Genomic DNA, 23,242 nt, shown 5'->3' on the forward strand with positions numbered 1-23,242 from the left:
GTGGCCTGACTGCAGGGTCACCAAGCACTCCAGCACCTGCCTGCCTGCGGTTTTCCCAAGGATTGTTTATGTTCCTAGTCCCCTGGGAATTGCTTCTTCTGTTCATTCCCAGGTCGGGTTCATTATCAGCTGCATAACTCATACCTCAGAAGATACTCACTAGCTCAAGATGGAGTCACCCAGGCCTCAGTCTTCTCAGTATCATCTTCAGATTGAGCCCGGGAATGTCCAAGTCCCCAAGGATGTACTGCACAGGCATCCTATGGCAGATGACAGCCAGGTGGTCAGTGGTGAACCCAAGGTGCCAGGACTTTTAATAGCCATGTGGCTGGGTCGAAGGCTCTATCACTGACGGTTGAAGTTGTCAGGCGAGGTCATGGCTCCAATGTCCTGACACACCTGACCTGGGATCGTCGTCCCTCTTCATCCTCCTTGCTCCACCTCCCCCGCCTTGACACTCCCTCACCGCAAAACCTCCCTAGATCTTGGACCAGAAAATAAACTTGTTGGGGCTGGGGATGTTTGAAACCTGGTGACACACCCTGAGCCCTACGGTCTACCTGAGGCTGCTTCCCTTTGCAGTCGGTGACCACAAAGCTCCTGGATGTCATAAAGTAGCTGAGGGGTCATTGGCTTGGTCCTACATACTGTCTTTAAGCTCTGAAACTGTCCCCACAAAGATTGTGAATGGTTGGCTGCCTTGATGCAGGGACTCCAAACCAAGGCTCACATTCTCCCTTCTTCCCTTTCTTTCTTCTTTTTCTCCCACCATCCTCCTCTCTCTTTCCTTCCTTTCTCTGACTCCTGGGCCTTGAACTCAGAGCCTGGGTGCTGCCCCTGAGTCTTTGTACTCAAGGCCAATGGACTAAGCCTTGACCCACACATCCACTTCTGGCATTTTCTTTTTGGTAGTTAGTTGGAGATAAAGTCTTACAGGCTTTCCTGCCCAGAACTTAAGCCTCGATCTTCCCATCTCAGCCTCCTAAGTAGCTAGGATGACAGGCATGAAGCACAGGCATCCAGCTCAAACAAAGGTTTCTTTATGTGTTGTGGAACCAGCACTGGAAATTTTCATCATCTATAACCACCCCACCCCCCCAGAGCCTGGCGCACACTCTAATTCTGTGTTGGATAAATAAATAAGCGTCTGTCTACGACAATACTACAGAAAAGTCCCATCTGATTCTGGTAAGCATCTTGGGTGGGCAAAATATGATGTAGCTCTCCCACAGTTCTCCCTACTCCCTCTTCCTGTCCTTCTCGTGCAAAGCATTTAACTCTTTTGGCTCTGAGGACGTGAGCCACGATGTACTCGCTAGATTCTGGGGCCTCTGGGATGCCTAGCTTCTCAAAGATCTCTGTCCAGCTGCTGACCAGCTTTGTGGCACTCAATTCCCCACTCAGGTGTGAACAAGGTTCCCGTGAGCTAAACGCCTGGCTCAAGGGGCATACTCTCCACCACATGGGGCCAGACAGGATGGTCTACCATATCCGGCCCCCAAGTTTCATGTTGCAGAGAAAGGATCCTTGAGACATCCCAGGTCTCTGAATCTCCCAGAGTCCAGTACAGGTGCTAGGAATCGTCTCTGCTCACAGCTGGCAGGCTGGGGATGGCGAGGTCACAATCTCTGCTCCCCACAACATTCTAGACTGTGGTGTCCACCCTAGAGAGTGCTGGAGCTAATCAGTAACTGCTGGAGAAAGGCAGTCAGGGCACGACGTTCATAGCAGGAGACCATCTGGCTAGGGAACTCTACCTGTGCTGCATTGAACATCATTGTTTGGCAGCTGAAATGGTCCGTCTAATTTGACCCATAATCCCAGGTGTTAGTGGAAATTGCCAAATTCAAGAAAAAACTTTGGAAAAGATGACATTTCACTTGTCCCAATCAAACTTAAAGGGTTCCAAAGTCAGTGGACCCTTTTCCTTCCAGACAGCCTACAGCAGGTTACAGAAACTGGCAGTCAGAGAGCCCTAGATAACTGCCATGTCCTGATACTGAGCAGGCTCCAGCAGAGAGAACACACTTGCCTACCACTGCTCAGCTGGAAATGGCTCAGGCGGGACACAGACTGGAGTCTGCAGGACTCCAGGGAGGACTGCACAACAGTGCACTGACCCGGAAGGGAATCCACACCACCAGTGGGGGCCTGGAGCCCCCTGCCCAGATGCCCACAGACACCATCAATGCCCTGGGTACGGTTCCCCTCTCATCCTTTGTCGTGGTGAGCCATCTGCCATATCACACCATTCACCACTTCCCAGACCCTCTTAGCTTCACAGCCCCTGCTCTCCTCCCCCACATCTCATTCCCTAATTATGTTTGGCAGACACATTCCCAAGCCTTGAATTAGCTCCAACTATACACACGAGAGCAGAGTGTCTGGATGGAAGAGTGCGACTGTGGTCACACTCATGAGCCTTCTGGCTGAAGACAGAAGGACAGGTGTCCACTCTGGTCTGCGTTTCCCACAGGTCTCCTAGTGGAGACCTACACAGGCCCAGCAGCTACAGTTGGCTACAGGAAAGGGGAAAAGGGAGGTGGAAAGAAGTGGAAAGGAAATCTACTGAAACCTTCTCCAAAATGATGAAGGAGAAAACAGAATTTGTGGCTGGGCTTGTACTGGGCATTCATGATAAAAGAACAACAAATACACATATACACACAAATAAAATGCTTTTGCTCTTTTTAGATACGGTGACTTAAATATATTTTCATTGTTCTCATCTCCTTACTCTCCCAACACACACACACACACACACACACACACACACACACACACACACACACACAAATCCAAACCGGTGACAGAAGTCTAATCCATGCAGCACTTGCAATTTACCACCTGATCATTCACCTGAGCACATTCAGTCTGTACAAGGAGAAAGATGATCTCTCTCTCTCTCTCCCTCTCTCCCCCATCTCTCTCTCTCTCTCTCTCTCTCTCTCTCTCTCTCTCTCTCTCTCTCTCTCTCTCTCTCTCTCTCTCTCTCTCTCTCTCTTTCTCACACACACAGACCCAGAGCATTGTCTCTCCCGAGTTAGTTGTTTCCTCATATGGGAAATGTACAAGCTCTAGCATGGGGGTCCCTGGTCAGAACCAGGGGATCCCACCAAGGGGAACATTGCTCTAAAAACACAGAACCACCCTGCCTCTCCCTTTCTCCAGGGACAGACCCTTCCCATTGGGAACAACCAGCATTGAGTCCCCATTCATTAAAACCCTATGCTAAGACTCTGGGTGCAGGCATGCTGAGACTGATGGCTCCTCAGAACCAGGAGAGAAAACAAAGAAGGGGTCATGGTGCCTCCAGAGGGGTGTCTGACCTGGGGTGGGGGCATTGTTGGGGAATTTGATGGGTTCCTAAGGGCTATATACATGGATGGACCTCCCTACTTCCAGACTAGATGCTTCTGGGTGACTTGGTGGATTCTTGAGGAGGACGAGGAGACCAGATGAACCAGGAGCACTAGCAGAGCTGGCAGAGCTGGGAAATGTGATCACCCTGGGAAAACTGTTAACACCTGAGGTGGGGGGGGCAGGACAGGTGCATGTGTGTTGGAGGAACACGCCTCCCAAATATTCACCTCCTATCTGACCCCCAGTGCCCTCACCTCCCTTCTGGGCTCTTCTGGAACCTCCTCAGATGAAGATGTGACTGAGCACAGAAGACAGACAAGGGCTCCCACAGCAATAAGGGGGCTTATCTTCTGCATCTAACACCCTCCACCCCCAGAAAAAAAGGAAAAGACCCGAGAGGTGCTGCTAACCACCTCTGACTAAAGCCATCAGGTTCCCACCAGGGAGAAGAAGGGTGCAGATATGCGGCTGTGTGGCTCACACTGCTCCAGGCCAGGGGCTCTGTGGTGTCTCCTCCTCACCCATTTCTTCATCTCCCCTTTTCCTGGGGACACTGGCCGCTAGGGATGGGGGTGGGATCCCAGGGTCGACACCCCACCCCAGCAACTAGGTCTCATTTGTGGCAGTGCCAGGGTGGACTGTGGGACACGAGGCAGGTGCGGGTGGGACAGGAGAGGGGAGGCAGGAGACGCAGGTCTGGATCCACTGGGGGGGGGGGTGACAGGGAGTCATGAGGTACAGGGGGCACGGGGTGTGGCCCCAAGGGGCAGCCACTTATGTATGCTACTGGGGAGAAGCTGTAGGTGGCGGCATCTGGTGCTTGAGGGCCCTGGAGTCTGAGGTCGGGGCTGCAAGCAGGCTAGGGCCGGGCCATTTCTGCCAGGCAACTGAGAGAGACACCAAGGATCTGAGCTGGCAGCACCATGTGTGAAATGCGGCACTGCTGGGAGGGGGCGGGGGCATCTGAAGGTGCCTGGCAAGGCTGTGAGCTTCCTCTGCTCCTCCTCCTCAGATGCTGCTGCTGCCTGTTCCTCAGCAGACTCTGCCACCACCTCAGCAGCCTCCTCCGCAGGAGACAGTACTTCCACCACGGCCACAGCCTAAGCAGCCACCATCTCCATTGCTGCTCCTCAGCCACTACCACCTTGCTCCCCCCGCCAGGATCTCAGACTCAGGGGCGCCATGGCCGCCTCTTCTCTATGGGGCTGCTCGGCAATGTTCCTGTCGTGCTGGCTCCACGTGCTGTCTGCTCCTGGCCAGGATCTGCACTATGATCCAAGTGGCCACCAGCTGCTGAAGCCGCTTCCCCTCCTGCATGTGATTGCTCTTCTCTCTGACTTCACTCTCTGCCCTCCACTCCTCTCCTCGGCTGCCCCACCCCCGCCCGTGCATTTGCGCCCACCCCTCGGGTCCCTGGCCTTGGCTGCCACTGCACTGTGCCCCTGGGACCCCCTTCCCCTGGGTTCTCCCCCTCACCCCTGACTGCATTCGCAGCTCTGACTGGGCTCTGAACCTTCCAGGCCAAGGAAGCTTCCTGGCCATGGCAATTGCAGCCTCAGCATAGCACTCCCCACCAACCCCAGTACCTGCCTGGGGGGAACTAATCTCCCCTCAGCCCCATGGCTTGAGGAGACTCTCTTCCATGCCCGCCTACTCTACACACCAAGCAGGTGCATGGTGACCCTCGTGTGTGTATATGTGTTTGTGATTGTGTTTGTGTGTGTGTGATTGTTGGGGATAACTACCACTCAAGATCTCAGAACATAGCAACCTTTGGAATGACTCAGTACACAGCACAATTCCAAAAACATCACAAAGCACCCTGTGTAAAGGATTCAGCACACAGTTAACTTTGAAGGACTCAGCAGATAGTATCCTTTGTAGAGTACTCAGCACACAGCACTTTTTGAAGGAGGGAGACCATAGCCCACAGTGTAAAGGACTCAGTGCATGACATGTTTTGAAAAACTAAGCATGTAGCACTCTTTCCCAGGTACTCATTACATAGCACCCTGGGTTAAGACTCCAAACACAGCACCCTCTAAGGGCTGAGTATGTAGAACACTATGTAAAACACTCAGTGCACAGCACCCTTTGAAAAACTCATCACATAGCACAATTTTTAAGGACTCAGCACAATCAAATTGTGGAAGGTCTTAGCACACAGCACCATTTGAAGGACAGTACAGAGCACCCTGTGTAAAGGACTCAGCACACAGCACTCGAAAAACTCACCTCATCCCTCTCTTCCCAATGGTGCTGCTATGTGCTGAATGGAATGAATTAGCACACCACACTGTTTGAAGGACTCAGCATACAGTACATTGTGTAATGGACTCTGCACACAGTACCTTTGGAAAAACCAGAACAGCCCAACCCTCTTAGGGACTCAGCACATAGAACCTTTTGTGATGACTCAGCAAACAGCACCTTTTTGAGGACTCAGCACAAAACCCCCATGGGGGAAGGACCCAGCAAACAGCACCCTGTGAAGGAATCAGCACATAGCTCTAATGTCACAAGTTCAGCTGTCATTAGAATTAGTGTGCTTTCTTCAGTATCACCATTCTTCAGAAATACTTCATAAATCCTACTAGTTCACATTTAGCTAACCTGTATTTTATGGAGGAGGGTCAGCTGGGGGTCTTGAAGTCAAAGCTTGGGAGCCTTGTCTCTGAGCTATTTGGTTCAATGCTAAAGCTCTACCATTTTGAGACACAGCTCCAATTTTGATTTTTTGGGGGGTGGGGGTTGTTCTTTGACAGGCCTTACAGTGATCAGAAAAGCTAAGTAGGGGTGTCCGTGGGCAAAGGCTCTTAGGTTGGCCTGGAGCTGACATCTCCCTTCCTTGTGCCCCTCGGAGCCGGGCCTCCTGGAGCTCTCTTGGCCTAGGGTGGAACAGACCTGCTCTGGCATCAGCACTCATGGTGATCAAAAATCAGCTTGGACCTGGTCACTTTCCCAAATTGAACTGTAGAGGACTATGGCAGGGGGGGGGGGGCGATGTCCCCTGTCTGGCCACCAGGGAGCAGGAGTCTCCCACCATAGTGATTGCACCTGTGTTGTGTTTACTCTTGCTTCCCTGGGGCCCCCATCATGCTTCAAAGCCACCCTGGACAGGAAAGTCCTTGAGGCTCTTACCTACATTTAACCATAGAAAAGCAAGTGGGGCTGTGACTCAAGTGGCAGAGCACTAGGCTTGACCAAGAAAACTCAGAGGTAGAGCTTAGGCCCAGAGTTCACACACACACACACACACACACACACACACACACACACACACACACACACACACCACATGCATGCAAAATCAAGGATTTCTACACTGCAATCTTTGGGTATTCTCTACCTTTTCCCCACTAAGCCTGGTGGTTGTTGGCCTAAGAGTTTGATGCATACAACACCACCTGGCATCTTTGATTTTAGGGAACAGAATGGATAGAAAGTCAGCCTTCCCCCATCCCAGCTCCTTGGTTGTGTCAAGGTTTTTCCAGGTCCTTTGGGGCTCCTTTTACAGGCACGCCAAGAAGCCTTGAAATGGTATCACATGCTGGACACTGGTAGCTCACTCCTGTCATCCGAGCTACTCAGGAAGCTGAGATATGTAGCATTATGGTTCCAAGCCAGCATGGGCAGGAAAGTGTGTGAGACTCTTATCCTCGCTGAACCTTCAGAAAACAAGAAGTGGCCCTGTGGCTCGTGATGAGTGCCAGCCTCGAGAAAAAGAGCTCAGGGACAATTCTCACAGCCAACAACAACAAGGAGAGGTATTGCATGTTGGCTTTGGGATTAGCATGGGCCAAATGTAATTGGAATTTTCAAGTGCCCCAAGAAAAAGCAGTACCTCCTTTAGTCCCATGCTCCTCCATCTCATCTCACCCCCTGACCTTGGCCATGCTTTGGGTCAGCTTGGTCCTGGCTGGACAGGAGTACTTCAAGGAGGAAGATCGCAGAACAATCTCCCCGCCTCCTTCTGCCCTGCTCACCCTGCTGTTTCTGCTCTTTGCCATAGACCTTCTTCCTGGAATCCATCTGTGAGGTCATCACCACCAACATAGTGGTGAGTGGTGGTGGTCCAGGCTAACACAGGCAGTCAGAGGTGGAAGTGGGTCTGGGACTAAGACCTTCCACCCTAAGTATGGGCTGAGGCCAGGACTGACCTTTATTTCATCCTGAGCCTTGCAGGGGTGGGGAGTCAGTGTAGACTACACATAGAGTCAGGTAAGATCGGAATCTGGAGAACCATTTGTTTGGGGAAAGATGTGGGGCTCAGGGGGGCACTGTTGTTGGTACTCCTCTCTCAGGACTCCCCTCTCCCTCTCTCATCCCTCAATGGTAGAAGAGAAACTTCAACTAAGAGTGTAGGAAGCGAGGGTGGAGGAATATTTCTGTGTGAACCAGACTTGTGCTTCATAGTCATTCTAGCCCTACTTCCTATTTATCTGAGGAATGGCCATATGGGTTTGGGAGGACAGGGTATCATCCTAGCTGAGAAAGTGTCTTAGCTGTAGAGTGTGTGCCTAGCATGCCTGAAGCCCTGGGTTTGGTTCCACACAGAAAAAGCCAGAAGGAGAGGTGGCGCTCAACTGGTAGAGCAACAGCCTTGATCAAAAAGAGCTCAGGGACAGTGGCCAGGCACTGAGTTCAAGCCCCAGGACTGGAAGAACAAATCTTTGTTGGAGGCTTTTTTCCCTTTGAAAACAAATTATTCTTTGTGATAAGCATAATATGGGCCTCTTCCCTGGCCACCAATGGTCCATTAGATGTCCATTGAATTTGGGCCACCTCCTGGCTGCCTCTGCCCTACCCGACCCGCAGTTTACCCTTCCCATGACCCAGCAAATTGAGGCCTGAGAGAAGGCAAACTGGCAACCTACTTCTGGTGACTGCTGAGGATTTTGAGAGTCATTATGTCACATAGAGAGTTATCATCCTCATGAGTCTACAGAAGAAAAGGAGGGAGTGCTCCTTGCCCAAGCCCTCCAGCAGCCTACAGCTGTAGGCTGCTCTGGTTGTGGGGCATCTGCCGCAAGACGTGCTCCGTGGGGGAGTCCTCTATGTGGTCGGGAACCCTGACCTCTCCTTTGGCAGTTTCCAAGCTGTCTTGAAGTTGCAATTCTTCAAAACCTTTCTGCTCCAGCCTCATTTCACCCACTCCGGAGCCTGAGGCGTCTGAAGGAGCGTGGTGGCAGGGGGCTCAGCCTGTGCAGACATCTGGAGCATTCTGTCAGCCCCTTCCCCTGCGAGGACCAACAGCAGCTCTCACAGCTCTCTCTTCTTTCTCCATCTTCTGGGAAAGTTGGCACACATGCTTGGCTTTCTCTAAACACAGCTCATGCAGGACGAACAGCTGCTCTTTACACGCCACTAGGGACTCCTCTATGGTGCAAATGTCTGCCGACAGCTAGCTGCATCGATGGTGGAGTTAATCTGCTGGACTATGGAAGTCCACCTCATCATGCAGGTCATGGAAGAAGCAGATTTTCTTCTCGGATGCCCACGTGTCCCACTTCCCATCCTCATGCCTGCTGTGGTAGCAGCTCATGGGGCGGGGTGTTTGTGGCTCCAGCTCTACCTTGCACTGAGCTGCTGTGTTGGGATGGTGCCTGCGATAGGGCTGCCGCTCCTGCAGGAGTTTCCCCCTGTGGAACTCAGCCTCTGAGAGTGCTCGTAGAGCCATGTCACTCTAGGTCTGGGGCATGTCTCCGTCTTCTGCGATGGTCACATTGGGAGAAGTCACCTCCTCACCTTTTGCTTCTCCAGGGCTCACAGCTTCCCCTCCCCAAGAAAAGCCAGGAAGCTCAGCAGGGCCTGCAGCCTCTCCTCCTGTAGTCTGGTCACTTCCAGGCACTTAAAAGTGTCCTGCCACTTTGGGGGCACCACCTGGTCCACCCTGTTGGTTGGGCCATGCACTTGCTTCAGCTGCTCCAGCAGCTGGGTCTGCCTCTGCAGGATCTATTGTAGGGCCTCCTCAGAGTTCAGCCACTCATTGGAGGCAATGTGCTGCTCACAGGTGGCTCTGAGCTCCTGCAGATGGGCCTGGGACTGCTCCTGCCGCTCTTGCAGCTCCCAAGATGCTTGGCTCTCTCTCTCTCTCAGCCACCTCTTTACATTTGTCTATCTTATCCTCTGAGTGGACTAGCTGTTCCCACAGATGTTTCTTCACCTGCTGCTCTGAGTCCAGGATGCTGATGAGCTCCTCCTTCTCACCACTTACCCTGTGGAGAGCATCCCACAACAGAGCCAGCTGTTCCTCTTGCTATGGGTTGCACACACATGTGCATCTTGGGGTCTCGGGGATCTCCTGCCAATCCTTGGACTTCTCCTCCAGGCTCTATAATTGCTCCTGCTGCTCAGCATTCTGGAGACAGAGCCGTTAGTTTTCCTTGACCTGGATGTGAAGTTGTTTCTCCAGGTTTTTCAACTCCATCTGTCTATGGTATTCCTGGGCCTGCAACTGCCGCTCAGCCTGAGATGGTTCTGCCAGCTTCCTCCTCAGTTCCCCCAGCTCATTCTCTAGGTCCAGAACCTGCCTCATCCTTTGCTCCTTCTCTTCTGTCAGTTGGTTCACCTGGTCGGTGAGCCAAGGAACCTCCTCCTTCCATGCAGACCTGTCAATGCTCAGGTCCTCTGTGAAGGAGTCTCTCTCCAGATTTGCTGAGTTCACCATCCAGCTCAGGTTGTCCAATTGTCTCTTCAGTACACATGCTCCGCCAGCACTTGTTGGAATTTGCAGATTCTGTTCTTCCTGTTACTCTTCTGTGTCCAGAGCACTTCCAGCTTCTCCTGAAATTCTGTGTTCACTTGCTCCAGGTCATCAAAACTACTGGTCTTTTCCTCGAGCTGAAGTGTCACATCTTTCAGCAGTTTGAAGAATATTTCTATCTCCTTCTGTGCAGTAGTGACCACAGAAGCTGCCATCTCCAGCTCTGCCATGCACCGCTTTTGACCTACAGGTGGCTGGTGAGAACTCATTGCTCTATTTTTCTGCCATTGGCTGCCTGCTTGACTTGGGCCGGTGCAGATTGTAAATCGCTTTCTGCTGAAACCAACCTCTGTATGGGTGGCTTGTGGATCTCTAGCTTTGTTTTTGGTGCTTCCTGCACCTGAGCTATCTTCTCCCTCTCTTTCTCCAGTCAGTCCCTCAGGTCTGTCTTTTCCTGCTTCAGTGGTTGTACCTTGGCATAGAGCGCCTGGTTTCTTTTGTTGCAATCCAGGTGAGCATCACATGTGGCCAGCACCTCTGCAGATCCTTGGTAGTATCGGGAACATTGACACTCTGACCCTGGTGACTGTGACTGTGTCCAAAGGCAAGGGAGGCCCGCAATCAGCATCAGCTTTGGCCAGGTGCTCCGTTGAATCACGCTCTTCAGTGGTGTTTGTCTTAGGGATCCCTCCCTTTTTTGTGTTCTTTGTTTTTTTGAATGATGCAAGTCTGATGGGAGGATTCTTCTGCCGGTGTTCTAGCAGTAGTTTCTTGTCTGCAGCTCTCTCATGGAGTCTTGTTGTTTCAGACATCTGAGCACTGGGATGGGAAAGATGGGATGGCCACATTACCAGGCTCTGGGAAATCCTCTATTCTCCCACTCACTGACTAGGTCATCAATTTCCTATTCTACTCCAAAGTCTCCTCCTTGAGTCTCCTGCTCACCACTCAGCAACCTCTACCTTCCTCAACTGCTGGTGGTAGTGTCAACCAACTGAGGGAATCTTGGTGCTGGGCAGCATGGAATGTGGGCATGGCAACAATTCTTGTATCGCATTGGTCAGAAAGAACCATGAAAAAATGGGGGTGTGGCCAGAATTCTGTGATGCAGGCAGCATGGGTGGAGTCAAGATGACAGTGGTGCCACCAGCCCCTTTCCCAGGGAACTCTGTCCAATTCAGTTGGGTACAAGAGGGTGACCTGCTTTAGCCGGATGGTTGCACAGATTGTTGTGTATGTCTGTTTGTTGCCAGTCCTGGACCTTGAACGCAGGATCTGGGCACATTCCATGAGCTGTTTTTGCTGAAGGCAAAAGCACTACCACTCTACCACTGGAGCCACACAGCTCTACTTCTGGCTTTGTTGACACTGAAGTTGGACCTGGGTTTCAAGGACCTTCCTGCCTAGGGTGAATTTGACCATGATCTTCCTATCACAGCCTTGTAAATATCAAGGAGGACTGCTGAGAGCCACTGGTTCCTGCTGAATCATTGATCTTGCTGTTCTTGGACAGACCAGTGAGTTCCCTATCCTTGGGTTTAAGTGGTGGGAGCTGGAGCTCACAGTTTGAATCCTGGTCCTGCCACCTCCAAATGGCAGGAGAGCCTTAGAAATTCATTCCTATCTATACGAATATCAATGGAATGTGATGTATGTTATGACTGAATGGGCAGTTCTTGAATGATTCTACGATAAAATTATACACAATTTTATTATAGAAGACTGAATTTTATTCAATACTTTATGAAGCATTTAAACAATCACATTCATTAAATGGAGGCATAATGAAATACCTAAGAATTGGGCCTCACATAGTATAAAGGTGTCATTTTTTTCTGCCAGGACTGAGATTGGAACTCTTAGTCTGGGTAACTCTGTTGCACTGTGTGGAATGGGGAAGCTGGCCTCCTTGAAGTCAAGAAATTCATGTGTACACCTCAGGTCTGAAATCGATCCCCAGCACTAGAAAACATCCTATTTATGTACATTTTAAATATGTGATTTATATTTAGATACATATGTTGACTCCATATTGCTTTCAGTGCAGTTATTCATTTTATGTTTTGTTTCATTTATGTAGTGACTGTTTATTTTATTGATTATTATGGCACATAGAACATTGATTACATTTATTACATAGGATATAGGTCTACATACGTATTACACTTATACCTGACACCCAGGACATTCACAGGAAAGGAAAACATGTGTCACCATCAGCTTCTTACTCCACGATTCATTTTGTGGGAGGGCTGGCATCTGAACTCACGGCCTACAAGGCCCAATTCATAAATGGGTGAGTGTCAACACACCATCCTGTGGCAAATTGTATTGACAGGCATTTCCTAGGACCTTAACACAAGCCACAGGTTTTGAAAAAACAAGAACAGAGTGACACCCAGATGGTAGTATGCTAATAAATATATGTCTTTATAGAGTGTCAGAGATGTCTATCCATAATTCAGATATAAAGACTACATTCCTATCAATTCTTGGATATTTATTATCCCTCCATGTAATTAATGTTATTATTTTCATCCTTAATAAACTATTAAGTAAATCAGTGTCCTGAAATTATTGCATCGCTGTGAGAAATAGTATTCTTTTAATGCTTCATAAGATAATTAAATAAAATCAATCAGCTGACTGAAATCATGAAGTCTAATTTTATTCAAGTATCATTCATGAACAACCTATTCATCCGTGACATTGATAACATTCAAGCGTTATTCCTGTGAATGGGAATGCATCTCTCAGGATCTCCCACCATCCAGAAGTGGCATGACTGGGATTCGCACTGTAGGCCTATGTTGCTATACGGGAACTATGGCTTCCTCAAAAGCCCACAATTAAAAAAAAAAATTTAGCTCCCTGGTTCGCAATTCGTGCCATTTTTTCTGCCAGGCCAAGGATTTGTACTCAAGGTCTGGGTAAATATGCAGCACTGTGAGGGATGGGAATCTGACCATGCTTGAAGACAAGAAAGTCAGTCCTGTTCCCTAGGCCTGAATTCAAGCCTCAGGCCTGGAAAACATACTCCTTATAACCATTTTAAAGATAGAATTTATATTTTCATACAGATATTCAGTCCATATTGTGTTTGGTGTGGTTATTCATTTTATGTCTTGTTTTATTCATTTATTTACCAATTGTTTTATTGACTCGGATGACACCTCTACCATTTATTACATTGTTTACATCCTATCACATAGCATCTAGATTTGTAGATCTGTTCTCTATCATATCTGACACCCAGGACTTTCCCAGAAAAGGAAATCATGTGTTGCACTCGGCTTCTTACTCCAAAATTAAATATTTGGCAGTGCTAAGATCTGAACTCAGGGCCTAGCAGGTCCAATTCATGAATGGATGAGTGTGAGCATGGCAGCCTCTAGCCAATGAAGCTGGCAAGTGGTTCCCAGGTGCTGAGATCCAGCCCCAGGTTTGGCCAAAACAGTGATACATGGATAGGCAGATGGTGCTATACAAATAAATACATATTGGTAAAGAGCACCAGAGCTGTCTATCTACGATTGAATGACACCTACTACATTCCTACCAACTCTTAGGCATGTATTATACCACCATTGAAGGAATATTATTCTTTTCATGCTTAATAAACTATTAATTAGTATCAATTAGCTTCCTAGGATTATTGCATCCAATTTTAGACTAGACCGAAGCATGAACTACTCTTTCAATTGGTATTCCTATGCATAGGAATGAGTCTCTTGTGATCTCCTGCCATTGGTAGGTGTCAGGACCGGGATTTGAACCCGGGACCTATGTCTTCCCTGATACCCCACTAGCCTTCAGCAATGGCAGGTCAGGTCCACTTTGCAACCGTTTCCTTCAGACCCAGGATAGTCACTGTGCAAAGAAAAAAAATGTAAAATCCCCAGCCCTCTGCAGCTCACCACTTTTTTCTATGCTACTTTTTTTTTCGTCCTGCAAGCCCTGTGGGCCTAGGATCCCAGGATCGGCTACGGGTCCAGAGGCTACACTCCAGCCTTGGGCGATCGAAGCTGAGGCAGAGTTGCCACGACCTGAGTTCATGCCCCCTGTTGGCAAAATAAAGAATAAATTAAAAATTAATTATTTAACTAAATTAAAAAAGAACGAAAGCTCCCTGATTTTGAATTTCTGCCAGTTTTGTTTCCTAGCCTAGGATTTGAACTCAGGTCTCAGTAACTCTGTAGCAGTGTGCACGAAAGTGAAGAGTTGCCATTTCTTGAATTCAAGCCTGGTGCAAAGCCAAAAATAAAAATTAAGTCACTGAGCTCGGCAGGGGGATTAGATGTGGAGATGGGAGCCGGGGGATGGTAGGTGGAACACAAAGGAGGAGGCTACAATCCTCAATAGGAAATATAATCATTACCTTGCTCATTTAACTGTTACCTCTCTGTACAAAATTTTTACAATAAAAAATGAAAAAAACGTAGTGCTCAGAGAAGCAGTTTGGGGGTAAGGGAAAGAGGTTTGAATAGATTTACAAAATTCCACACTGATTTTATTTTAATGTTCAGTATGGAACTGAATAATCATAGCTGCTTCCATTAAAAAGAATTACGTCACTGTCTTGGAAATGGTGCCAGTATTTCCTTCAGTGCTTGGATTTGATCTCACCGTCCAGATAACTCTTTTGCACCTTGGGTGAAAGCAAAGCTTATTGTCCCTGAGTAAAAGAAATCCAGGTTAGAGTTACCAGGGTCTGAATGAAGGATCTGCAATGGAAAAATATTTCTGTATGTGTGTAATATATTATACATATTTTCTTATGTATGTTTATAACATATTATGATTTTTATTATTGATTTTGTATTTATTTCACTTTTTACTTGATTCATTTATTTTAGTTTTTACTTGATTCATTTACTTATTGTCTATTGTATTTAGTATTTTTGGTGGGGGAGTCCAGTCGTGGGCCTAAACTCTGGGCCTGGGCGCTGTCCCTCAGATCTTCAGCTCAAGGCTAGCGCTCTACCACTTGAGCCCACAATGCCGCTTCTGGCTTTTTTTTTCTGCTTATGTGGTGCTGAGGAATTGAACCCAGGACCTCATGCATGCAAGGCAAACTCTCTACCAGTGAGCCACCTTCCCAGTCCCTATTTAGTATTATTACACACATAATATTTAATATATGTTGTACAACTATTATAAAATTATACACAATAATATAGGGCTGAGTTCTGGGAAGATGGTGGAGGAGAAGCTGGGGGCTAAACAACTCTCCCATAGAAAGCAGTTTTAGTGCTCCAATGAACAGTCCTAAGCCAGAGAATCACAAAGTTTGCCATCACAGTAAAGAGTGTTAGGCTAGAGGGGAAAATCCAGGCAAAGAGACAGATCTGAGCACTTGCCAACAGCCGTGGCTGCGGTGGCAGCGGCAGTGGCAGTGGCAGCAACGTTGGCGGTGGCCATAGACCCCATACCTGCAACACAGAGAGTCCAGGACAAATTTTGCCAGATGCGTAAAGTGAGTGCATTCTACTCAGCACCAGCAAGAACCGACAAGGAGCACACATCAACATCCTGCAGTTCACAGACCAGAGATGACCCAGGAACCAAGACTCTGGCTCCAGTAGAAGCCTGACATCCTCTCAGGGAGCAGAGGAGGGAAGGCCACCCCTCCCCCTCACTATGGGAGATCTCCAGGCTGAGCAGCTAGCTCCAACTCAGTCCTTGGAAGAAAACAAAAGAGTCATTAAGCAGGTCACAGGAACCTAGACCTGCCAGGCTCAGCTCAACCTAGGGAAAAGTCACCAAGCCTGGGCCGCCAGCCCAGGAGTGTCTTTCTTCACTGGGTAAACAGAGACAGAGGCTTCCCCTCTGTACAGCAGCCTTGACAATCAGTTGAAATTCATTAAACATAAACCGTGAGAATGGCTCCAGGCAGGGCTCTGTGAGTATCTCAGAAGCTAGCCCCTCAGGGAAAAGCTAATGTTTGCTGGAAGGCATCAACTTTACCCAGAACCTAGCCTAATCACAGCATCTCCATACTAGAGAAAACAGCCATCTTCCTCTTCTGTGATACTCAAAGCAGATTTCCCTCCCATTGAACTAGCCTGGGAGGAGGATCACAAAATCCTGGGTAAAGCAGAGCATTTTTCTGCTTGCTCGAACAAACTGACTTAAGAAACCAACCAAGCCACAGGAAAATCAAACACCACAAGCAGACAAGAGACTCCAACTAGAGACTGGTTACAGACACAAGGGAGATACAGGATCTTCCCATTCCACCCAAAAAACTCAAAGAACTCTTTTTTTTGTACCGTTTATAAAGAATTTTTTTTCTAAAACTGTTTTTAATTTTTAATTATTAACTTAAAAAATTTTGTTTTCTTTTAACTTTTCTCTTCCTCTTATAATTTTTATTTTAGGGGTATATGTGTGTGTGCTTTTTTTTCTTTTTTTAAAATTTTTTTGTTTAGCTTTATTGACCCTTTGATCCTTTTTTGTTCTTTCCTTCTCATTCTTTTCACCTTTTCTTCTCTTTCATTCTTCTTTCCGTGACTTAATTGATGTTCTGCTCATCCTGAGATATACTCGTAGTCGATTATTAGACCTTATCCCTCATGGTGTACACATTTAATCCAGAAATTTATTACTCAATTCAAAACCTCTTAGACTTAAATTCCTTAATAGCAGTACCATATCTTTATACTTATATATTTTAAGCATTTTTATTTTTAAGTTTTTCACGTCTCCTTTCTATCCCTACCCTTCTCTTATCCTATCCATGTTCTTCTCTAAATATTATGTTTTTAAATTTGCATAATTTTTTATAAGTGTTTCACTTTTTAACTTTTAAATTTTTTCTATTTTCTTGTCTCTTTTTTCTCTCTTTCTCTCTACTAATATTTTATCCAAATTATTTCCTGCTTTGAGATTAGGACTTAGTTAAGTGAACCTTTTCAGCCTGTCCACATCCCTCTATTCCTATTTTTACCCACATCTCTCCCTAAACCTAATAATTTCTGGTTTGCCAAATTCTTCTTTGTAGTTTGTAACCCATTAATACCTAGTTGTTGGATGTTGAATAGATATATCTGTTGAACTAGATTGTATATGCAGACTTTTGACTGTGCAACTACAGAGTTTGGTTGATGCTTCCCTTAAGATAGTGTTCTAGCACAAAACTGGTATTAATTTCATCACAAATGGGCAAGGCTGAGAACACTCAAAGAGAATTACAGGAATTGCGTGGGCGTGAAGAAGCTAATCAAAGAGTAATACAGGAATTGAGAGAGCTGGAAGAGAATACACAAAGATCACTAAAGGCATTCATGGAATCCATAAACATAAAGTTGAAAGAAGTCAGGGAGACCACAAAGGGAATGCTGAATGGAAACCAACAGAAGGAATGGGAGTCCAAGGAAACCATAAGCAATCAACTAAGTGATTTGAGAATAAACACTGAACACCAAATTAAGGAAGTAAAGAAGTTCATACAAGATCTAAAACAAAGCTTCAACAAAGAATTTGAAGCAATCAAAACCAACCCACTGGAAGGAAAAGAAATAAAAAACAAAGTAGAAAGTCTTGATAGTAGATTAGACCATGCAGAAGAACGAATTTCAGAGATTGAAGACAGCCTAGATATTATAGAGAAAGAACATACAACCATCTAAGACAAATCCAAGAAATAGGATAGATCTATTCAACACTTGGAAAACACCATCAGAAGGCCTAATCTGAGGATAATGGGTATAGAGGAGCACCTAGAGACACAAGTTAATGGTCTGGGAAATTTAATAGGATCCTAGCAGAGAACTTCCCAAACATGCAAAAAGATAAGCCTAGTCAGATACAAGAAGCTTTTAGAACTCCAAATAGACCAGACCAGAACAGGACAACCCAGCATCACATTGTAATCCTCACAGGATCAATTCAGACCAAGGAAAATACCCTTAAAGATGTCAAGGAGAAAGGATCAATCACTTATAAAAGGAAACCAATTAGAATCACCTCAGATTTCTCAGCAGAGACGATTAAAGCAGGAAGAGCCTGGAATCATGTATGCCATGCCATAAAGACAAACAAGTATCAACCATGTATATTGTACCCCGATAAACTCTCCTTCATAACCGAAGGTCAAATAAAAACTTTCCATATCAAGGAAAAATTGAAACAATTTATCTCCACCAAACCAGCCCTACAAATGATTCTCAAAGATGTCCTACACATAGAAAACCAACAAGACCACAAAAAGGCAAAGATACCACAGCCAAACTGAGAATCCAAGAACCATAGAAAGAACCCAGTTGCCACAGCTCCCAAGAAGGTGGATAAAATAGCAGGAAATCCCAAATACTTCTCAGTTCTATCTCTCAACATTAATGGATTTAACTCTCCAATTAAGCGACATAGACTGCCTAGTTCGATGAAAAACCAAGATCCTTCTATCTCCTTCCTTCAGGAGTCACAATTTGCCCCAAAAAACAAACACATTTTCAATGTGAAAGGCTGGAACAAAATCTACCAAGCAAACGGCCCCCATAAAAAGGCGGGACTTCCAATCCTAATATCAGATAAAATAGACTTCAAAGTAAAATTAGTGAGGAGAGATAAAGAAGGTCGCTACATACTTATTAAGGGATCTCTCCTTCAGGAGGATATTACAATTCTAAATATCAATTTGCCAAATAACTGAGCATAAAAATTTATCCAAGAAACACTACTTTCCCTCAAATCCCACATAGATCCAAAGACATTAATTGTTGGGGACTTTAACACACCACTATCCACACTAGATAGATCAACTTGGCAAAAACTCAACAGAGAAACCGCAGATCTAAACACCTGTATAGATCAAGTAGATTTAATAGACATCTACCGAATATTTCACCCAGCAGCATCAGAATACACGTTTTTCTCAGCAACATATGGAACATTTTCCAAAATAGACCACATTTTAGGCCACAAAGCAAACTTGTCCAAATTCAGAAACACTGAAGTTATACCTTGCATTCTCTCTGACCACAAGGGAATAAAATTAGAACTCAACAGCAAAAGCCACCAAAGAAAATCCTGTAACACATGGAGGTTGAAAACACACTGCTGAGTCACGAGTGGGTCATGGAAGAGTTTAGAAAGGAAATGCAAAATTTCATGGTATTCAACAAAAATGAACAAACAAATTACCAGCTCCTCTGGGACACAGCAAAGGCAGTACCCAGAGGCAAGTTTATAGCTCTGAGTTCCTACATCAACAAATTGGAGAGGCCTGAAACCAACAACTTAATGAGATATCTGAGCCTTCTTGAAAAAGAGCAGCAAGAAAAACTACAATCCAGTTGATGGAAAGAAATAATTAAAATTAAATCAGAACTCAATGAATTAGAGTCCAAATAAACCATAGAAGGAATCAAAAAAACCGAGTTGGTTCTTGGAAAAAATTAACAAAATTGACAGACCCTTAGCAAATCTTATCAGAAAAAGAAGAGTACACACCCCAATAAATAAACTCAGAGATGAGAATGGAAACATAATCACAGGACAACCAATATTCAAAACATTATAATACTTCTCAAAACTTCTCAAATACTTATCAAAACTTTATGCTAATAAGTTTGACAACTTGGCAGAAATGGACCTTTTCCTAGCAAATACTGACATGCTGAAACTAAACCAAGATGAGTTAAGCCATTTTAACAGGCCCATATCAAGCATTGAAATAGAAACAGAAATAAGAGACCTCCATCCTAAGAAAAGCCCAGGCCCAGATGGATTAACAGCAGAATTCTACAAGGCCTTCAAAGCAGAGGTCACACCCATACTCCTCCATCTCTTCAATGAAATTGAAAGAGAAAGTTCACTATGGAACTGATTCGATGAAGCTATCATAACCCTCATCCAAAACCAGGCAGGGGCTCATCAAAGAAAGAGAAGTATAGACCCATTTCTTGGATGAACATTTATGAAAAACTTCTTAACAAAATTTTCACCAATCATCTTCAACAATTTATCCAAAAAAAATTATACACCACAATCAAACAGGATTCATTTCATGGATGCAAAGCTGGTTCAATATATGGAAATCAATAAGGATGATTCATCACATCAACAGGAGCAGGGATAAGAACCACATGGTTATCTCAATAGATGCAGAAAAAGCATTTGACAAGATTCATCACCCCTTTATGATTAGTTCTGGAAAAATTAGTAATTCATGGAACATTGCTCAGTACAATAAAGGCTGTTTATTACAAACCTACAGCCAGCATTATACTTAATGGTGAAAAAATAAAGCCATTTCCTCTTAAATCAGGAACAAGACAAGGATGTCCACTCTCTCCATTTCTCTTCAATGTAGTATTAGAATGCCTAGCTACAGCAATAAGACAAGATGCAAACATAAAGGGGATCCAAATAGGGAAAGAAGAAGTAAAACTCTACCTAGTAGCAGATGACATGATTTTGTATTTAAAGAATCCCACAGACTCCACTCCTAAATTACTCAAGCTGATTCAAAACTAACCCTCACAAATCATTGGCTTTTCTGTATGCCAACAATGAGAAAAGTGTGGCTGAAATTAGGAAAGCAACTCCATTTATAATAGCCACTCAAAAAATAAAATAGTTAGGAATTAACTTAACCAAAGAAATGAAGGACTTCGATGATGAAAATTTTAAAAACCTGAAAAAGAAAATAAAAACAGAATTTACAAAGTGGCAAAAACTCCCATTCTCCTGGATTGGGAAGATAAACATCGTGAAAATGGCAATACTTCCCAAGGCTATCTACAAATTCAATGCAATACCTATCAATATTCCAACCTAATTCTTCAAGGGAATAGAAGATGCAATCCAAAAATTCATATGGATTAACTGAAGACCCCGAATGGCAAAAACAATTCTCAACAGAAAGAACAGTGCTGGAGGCATATCAATACCAAATTTCAAACTCTACTAAAAAAAACATAGTAATCAAAACAGCATGGTACTGGCACAAGAACAGACCTCAAGACCAATGGAATAGAATTGGAAATCCAGAAATGAATACACAGACTTATAGCCATCTAATCTTTGATAAGGAAGCTAAAAAAGTAGAATGGAAGAAAGACATCCTCTACAGTAAATGATGCTGGCAAAATTGGTTAACTACTTGTAGAAAAGTATAGCTAGATCATTATATATCACCCTGCACCAGAATCAACTCTGAATAAATCAAAGACCTCGGAATCAAAGCAGACACTGAAAACATTACAGGATGGAATAGGAGAAACCAGAGGTCTCCTTGGCACAGGGCTAAATTTTCGTAATAAAGACCCAGAAACACAACAAATCAAAGAAAGTTTGGACAAATAGGGTCGCATGAAATTGCAGAGCTTCTGCATGGCAAAGGACATAGCAAGCAAGATTAATAGGAATCCCAAGGATTGGGAGAAGATCTTCACTTGCCATAGAACAGACAAGGGTCTCATATCTAAAATGTACATGGAACTCAAAAAATTAAATCCCCCAATAACAAATCTTGAAAAAAACAGCTGCCCAATAAATAAGTGGGCTAAAGACATAAAGAGAAACTTCTCTGAAGAGGAAAGAAGGATGGCCAATAGACACATGAAGAAATGCTCAACCTCCCTAGCCATAAAAGAAATACAAATCAAAATAACATTGAGATACCACCTTACCCCAGTTAAAATGGCAATAATCAAGAACTCTAATAACAACAGATGCTGGAGGGGATGTGGACAGAAGGGAATCTTACTGCGTTGTTGGTAGGATTGTGAACTTGTTCAACCACTTTGGAAAGCAGTATGGAGTTTCCTCAAAAGACACATAGAACTCACCTATGACCCAGAAATCCCACTTTTGGGCATTTACCCAAATGTTCAAAACAAGAACACACTAAAGCTACAAGCACAACTATGTTTATTGCTGCATTATTTACCATAGCTATGATACGGAATCAATCCAGATGCCTCTCAGTAGATGAATAGATCAATAAAATGTGGTACATATGCACAATGTAATTCTATGCCTCCATCAGAAAGAATGACATTGCCCCATTTGTGAGGAAATAGAAAGACTTGGAAAAATTATATTAAGTGAAGTAATCCAGGCCCAAAGAAGCATAGGTCCCAAGGTTTCCCTTATTTGCAATGATTAGTATATATCTGAGTCAAGCAGAAAAGGTCAGATAAGTTGATGTTAGGGAAATGAACCCTAAGATATGTATTCAAAAGTTTTTTTTTTTCTTTCATGCTATTGTTTCTAACACATTTATAAGATTATTTCTTTGTTGCTTTGTATGTCCCTCCCCGTGGTATAACCCCGGCTTTCACTGTATTTGATGTCAGTGTAATTTTTGGAGGGGAAAGGAAAAAACAAATCGTTTAAATAAGGATATAGGTGGACCCACTGCAACAATGAGATGTACAAGTTGTTATGTTGAAAACAAACTTTACAACTTTGGGGGAGGAGGATTTGGTGGAGGGTCGGGGGGAGGATAGGAAAGGATGGGAAGGGGAAACAAAGGAGGAGGCTACAATGCTTGATAAGAAATGTACTCATTATTTTGCCCATGCAATTGTAACCCCTCTGCACAGTATTTTCACAATAAAAAATATTATACAGCAAAAATTTAATAATATAGGACATTGACTCATTTTTCATTAATACTTTTTTTTGTTGAAACATGATACATAATTAAATTGAAGCATTGTCATGGTCTTCACATGTTTAGAGTCTCTCCCAATTATGAGCTTTGTCTTCTGTGTCTTTGGACACCTTCCTATAGAGATTTCTTTAAATGATTTATACTCAGAAGCAAGTTGAGGCATAAAATTGTAAGGGTGGGGCTAGAAATGTGGCTTAGTGGAAGAGAACTTGCTCAGCATGCATGAATGCCCGAGTTTGAATCCTCAGTGCCACATACAAAGAAAAAGCCAAAAGCTGTGGATTGGCTCAAGTGGTAGAGTGCTACCCTTGAGAAAAAGATGCTCAGAGACAGTACCAAGGCCCTAAGATAAAGTCCCAGAACTGTCAAAAACTATCAGCCAGATGCCAGTGGCTCACAACTGGAACACTAGCTTCTTAGCAGGCTGAGATCTGAAGACCACAGTTCAAACACAACCTAGGCAAGGAAAGCCTGTTAGCCTCTTACCTTCAATGAACCACCAAAAGACCTCATGTGGTGCTGTGGCTCAAGTCTAGTGTTCGACTTGA

The sequence above is a fragment of the Dipodomys spectabilis genome, unplaced genomic scaffold, assembly GCF_019054845.1.
Source record: "Dipodomys spectabilis isolate Male_0828 unplaced genomic scaffold, ASM1905484v1 ptg000307l, whole genome shotgun sequence".
Taxonomy (NCBI): Eukaryota; Metazoa; Chordata; class Mammalia; order Rodentia; family Heteromyidae; genus Dipodomys; species Dipodomys spectabilis.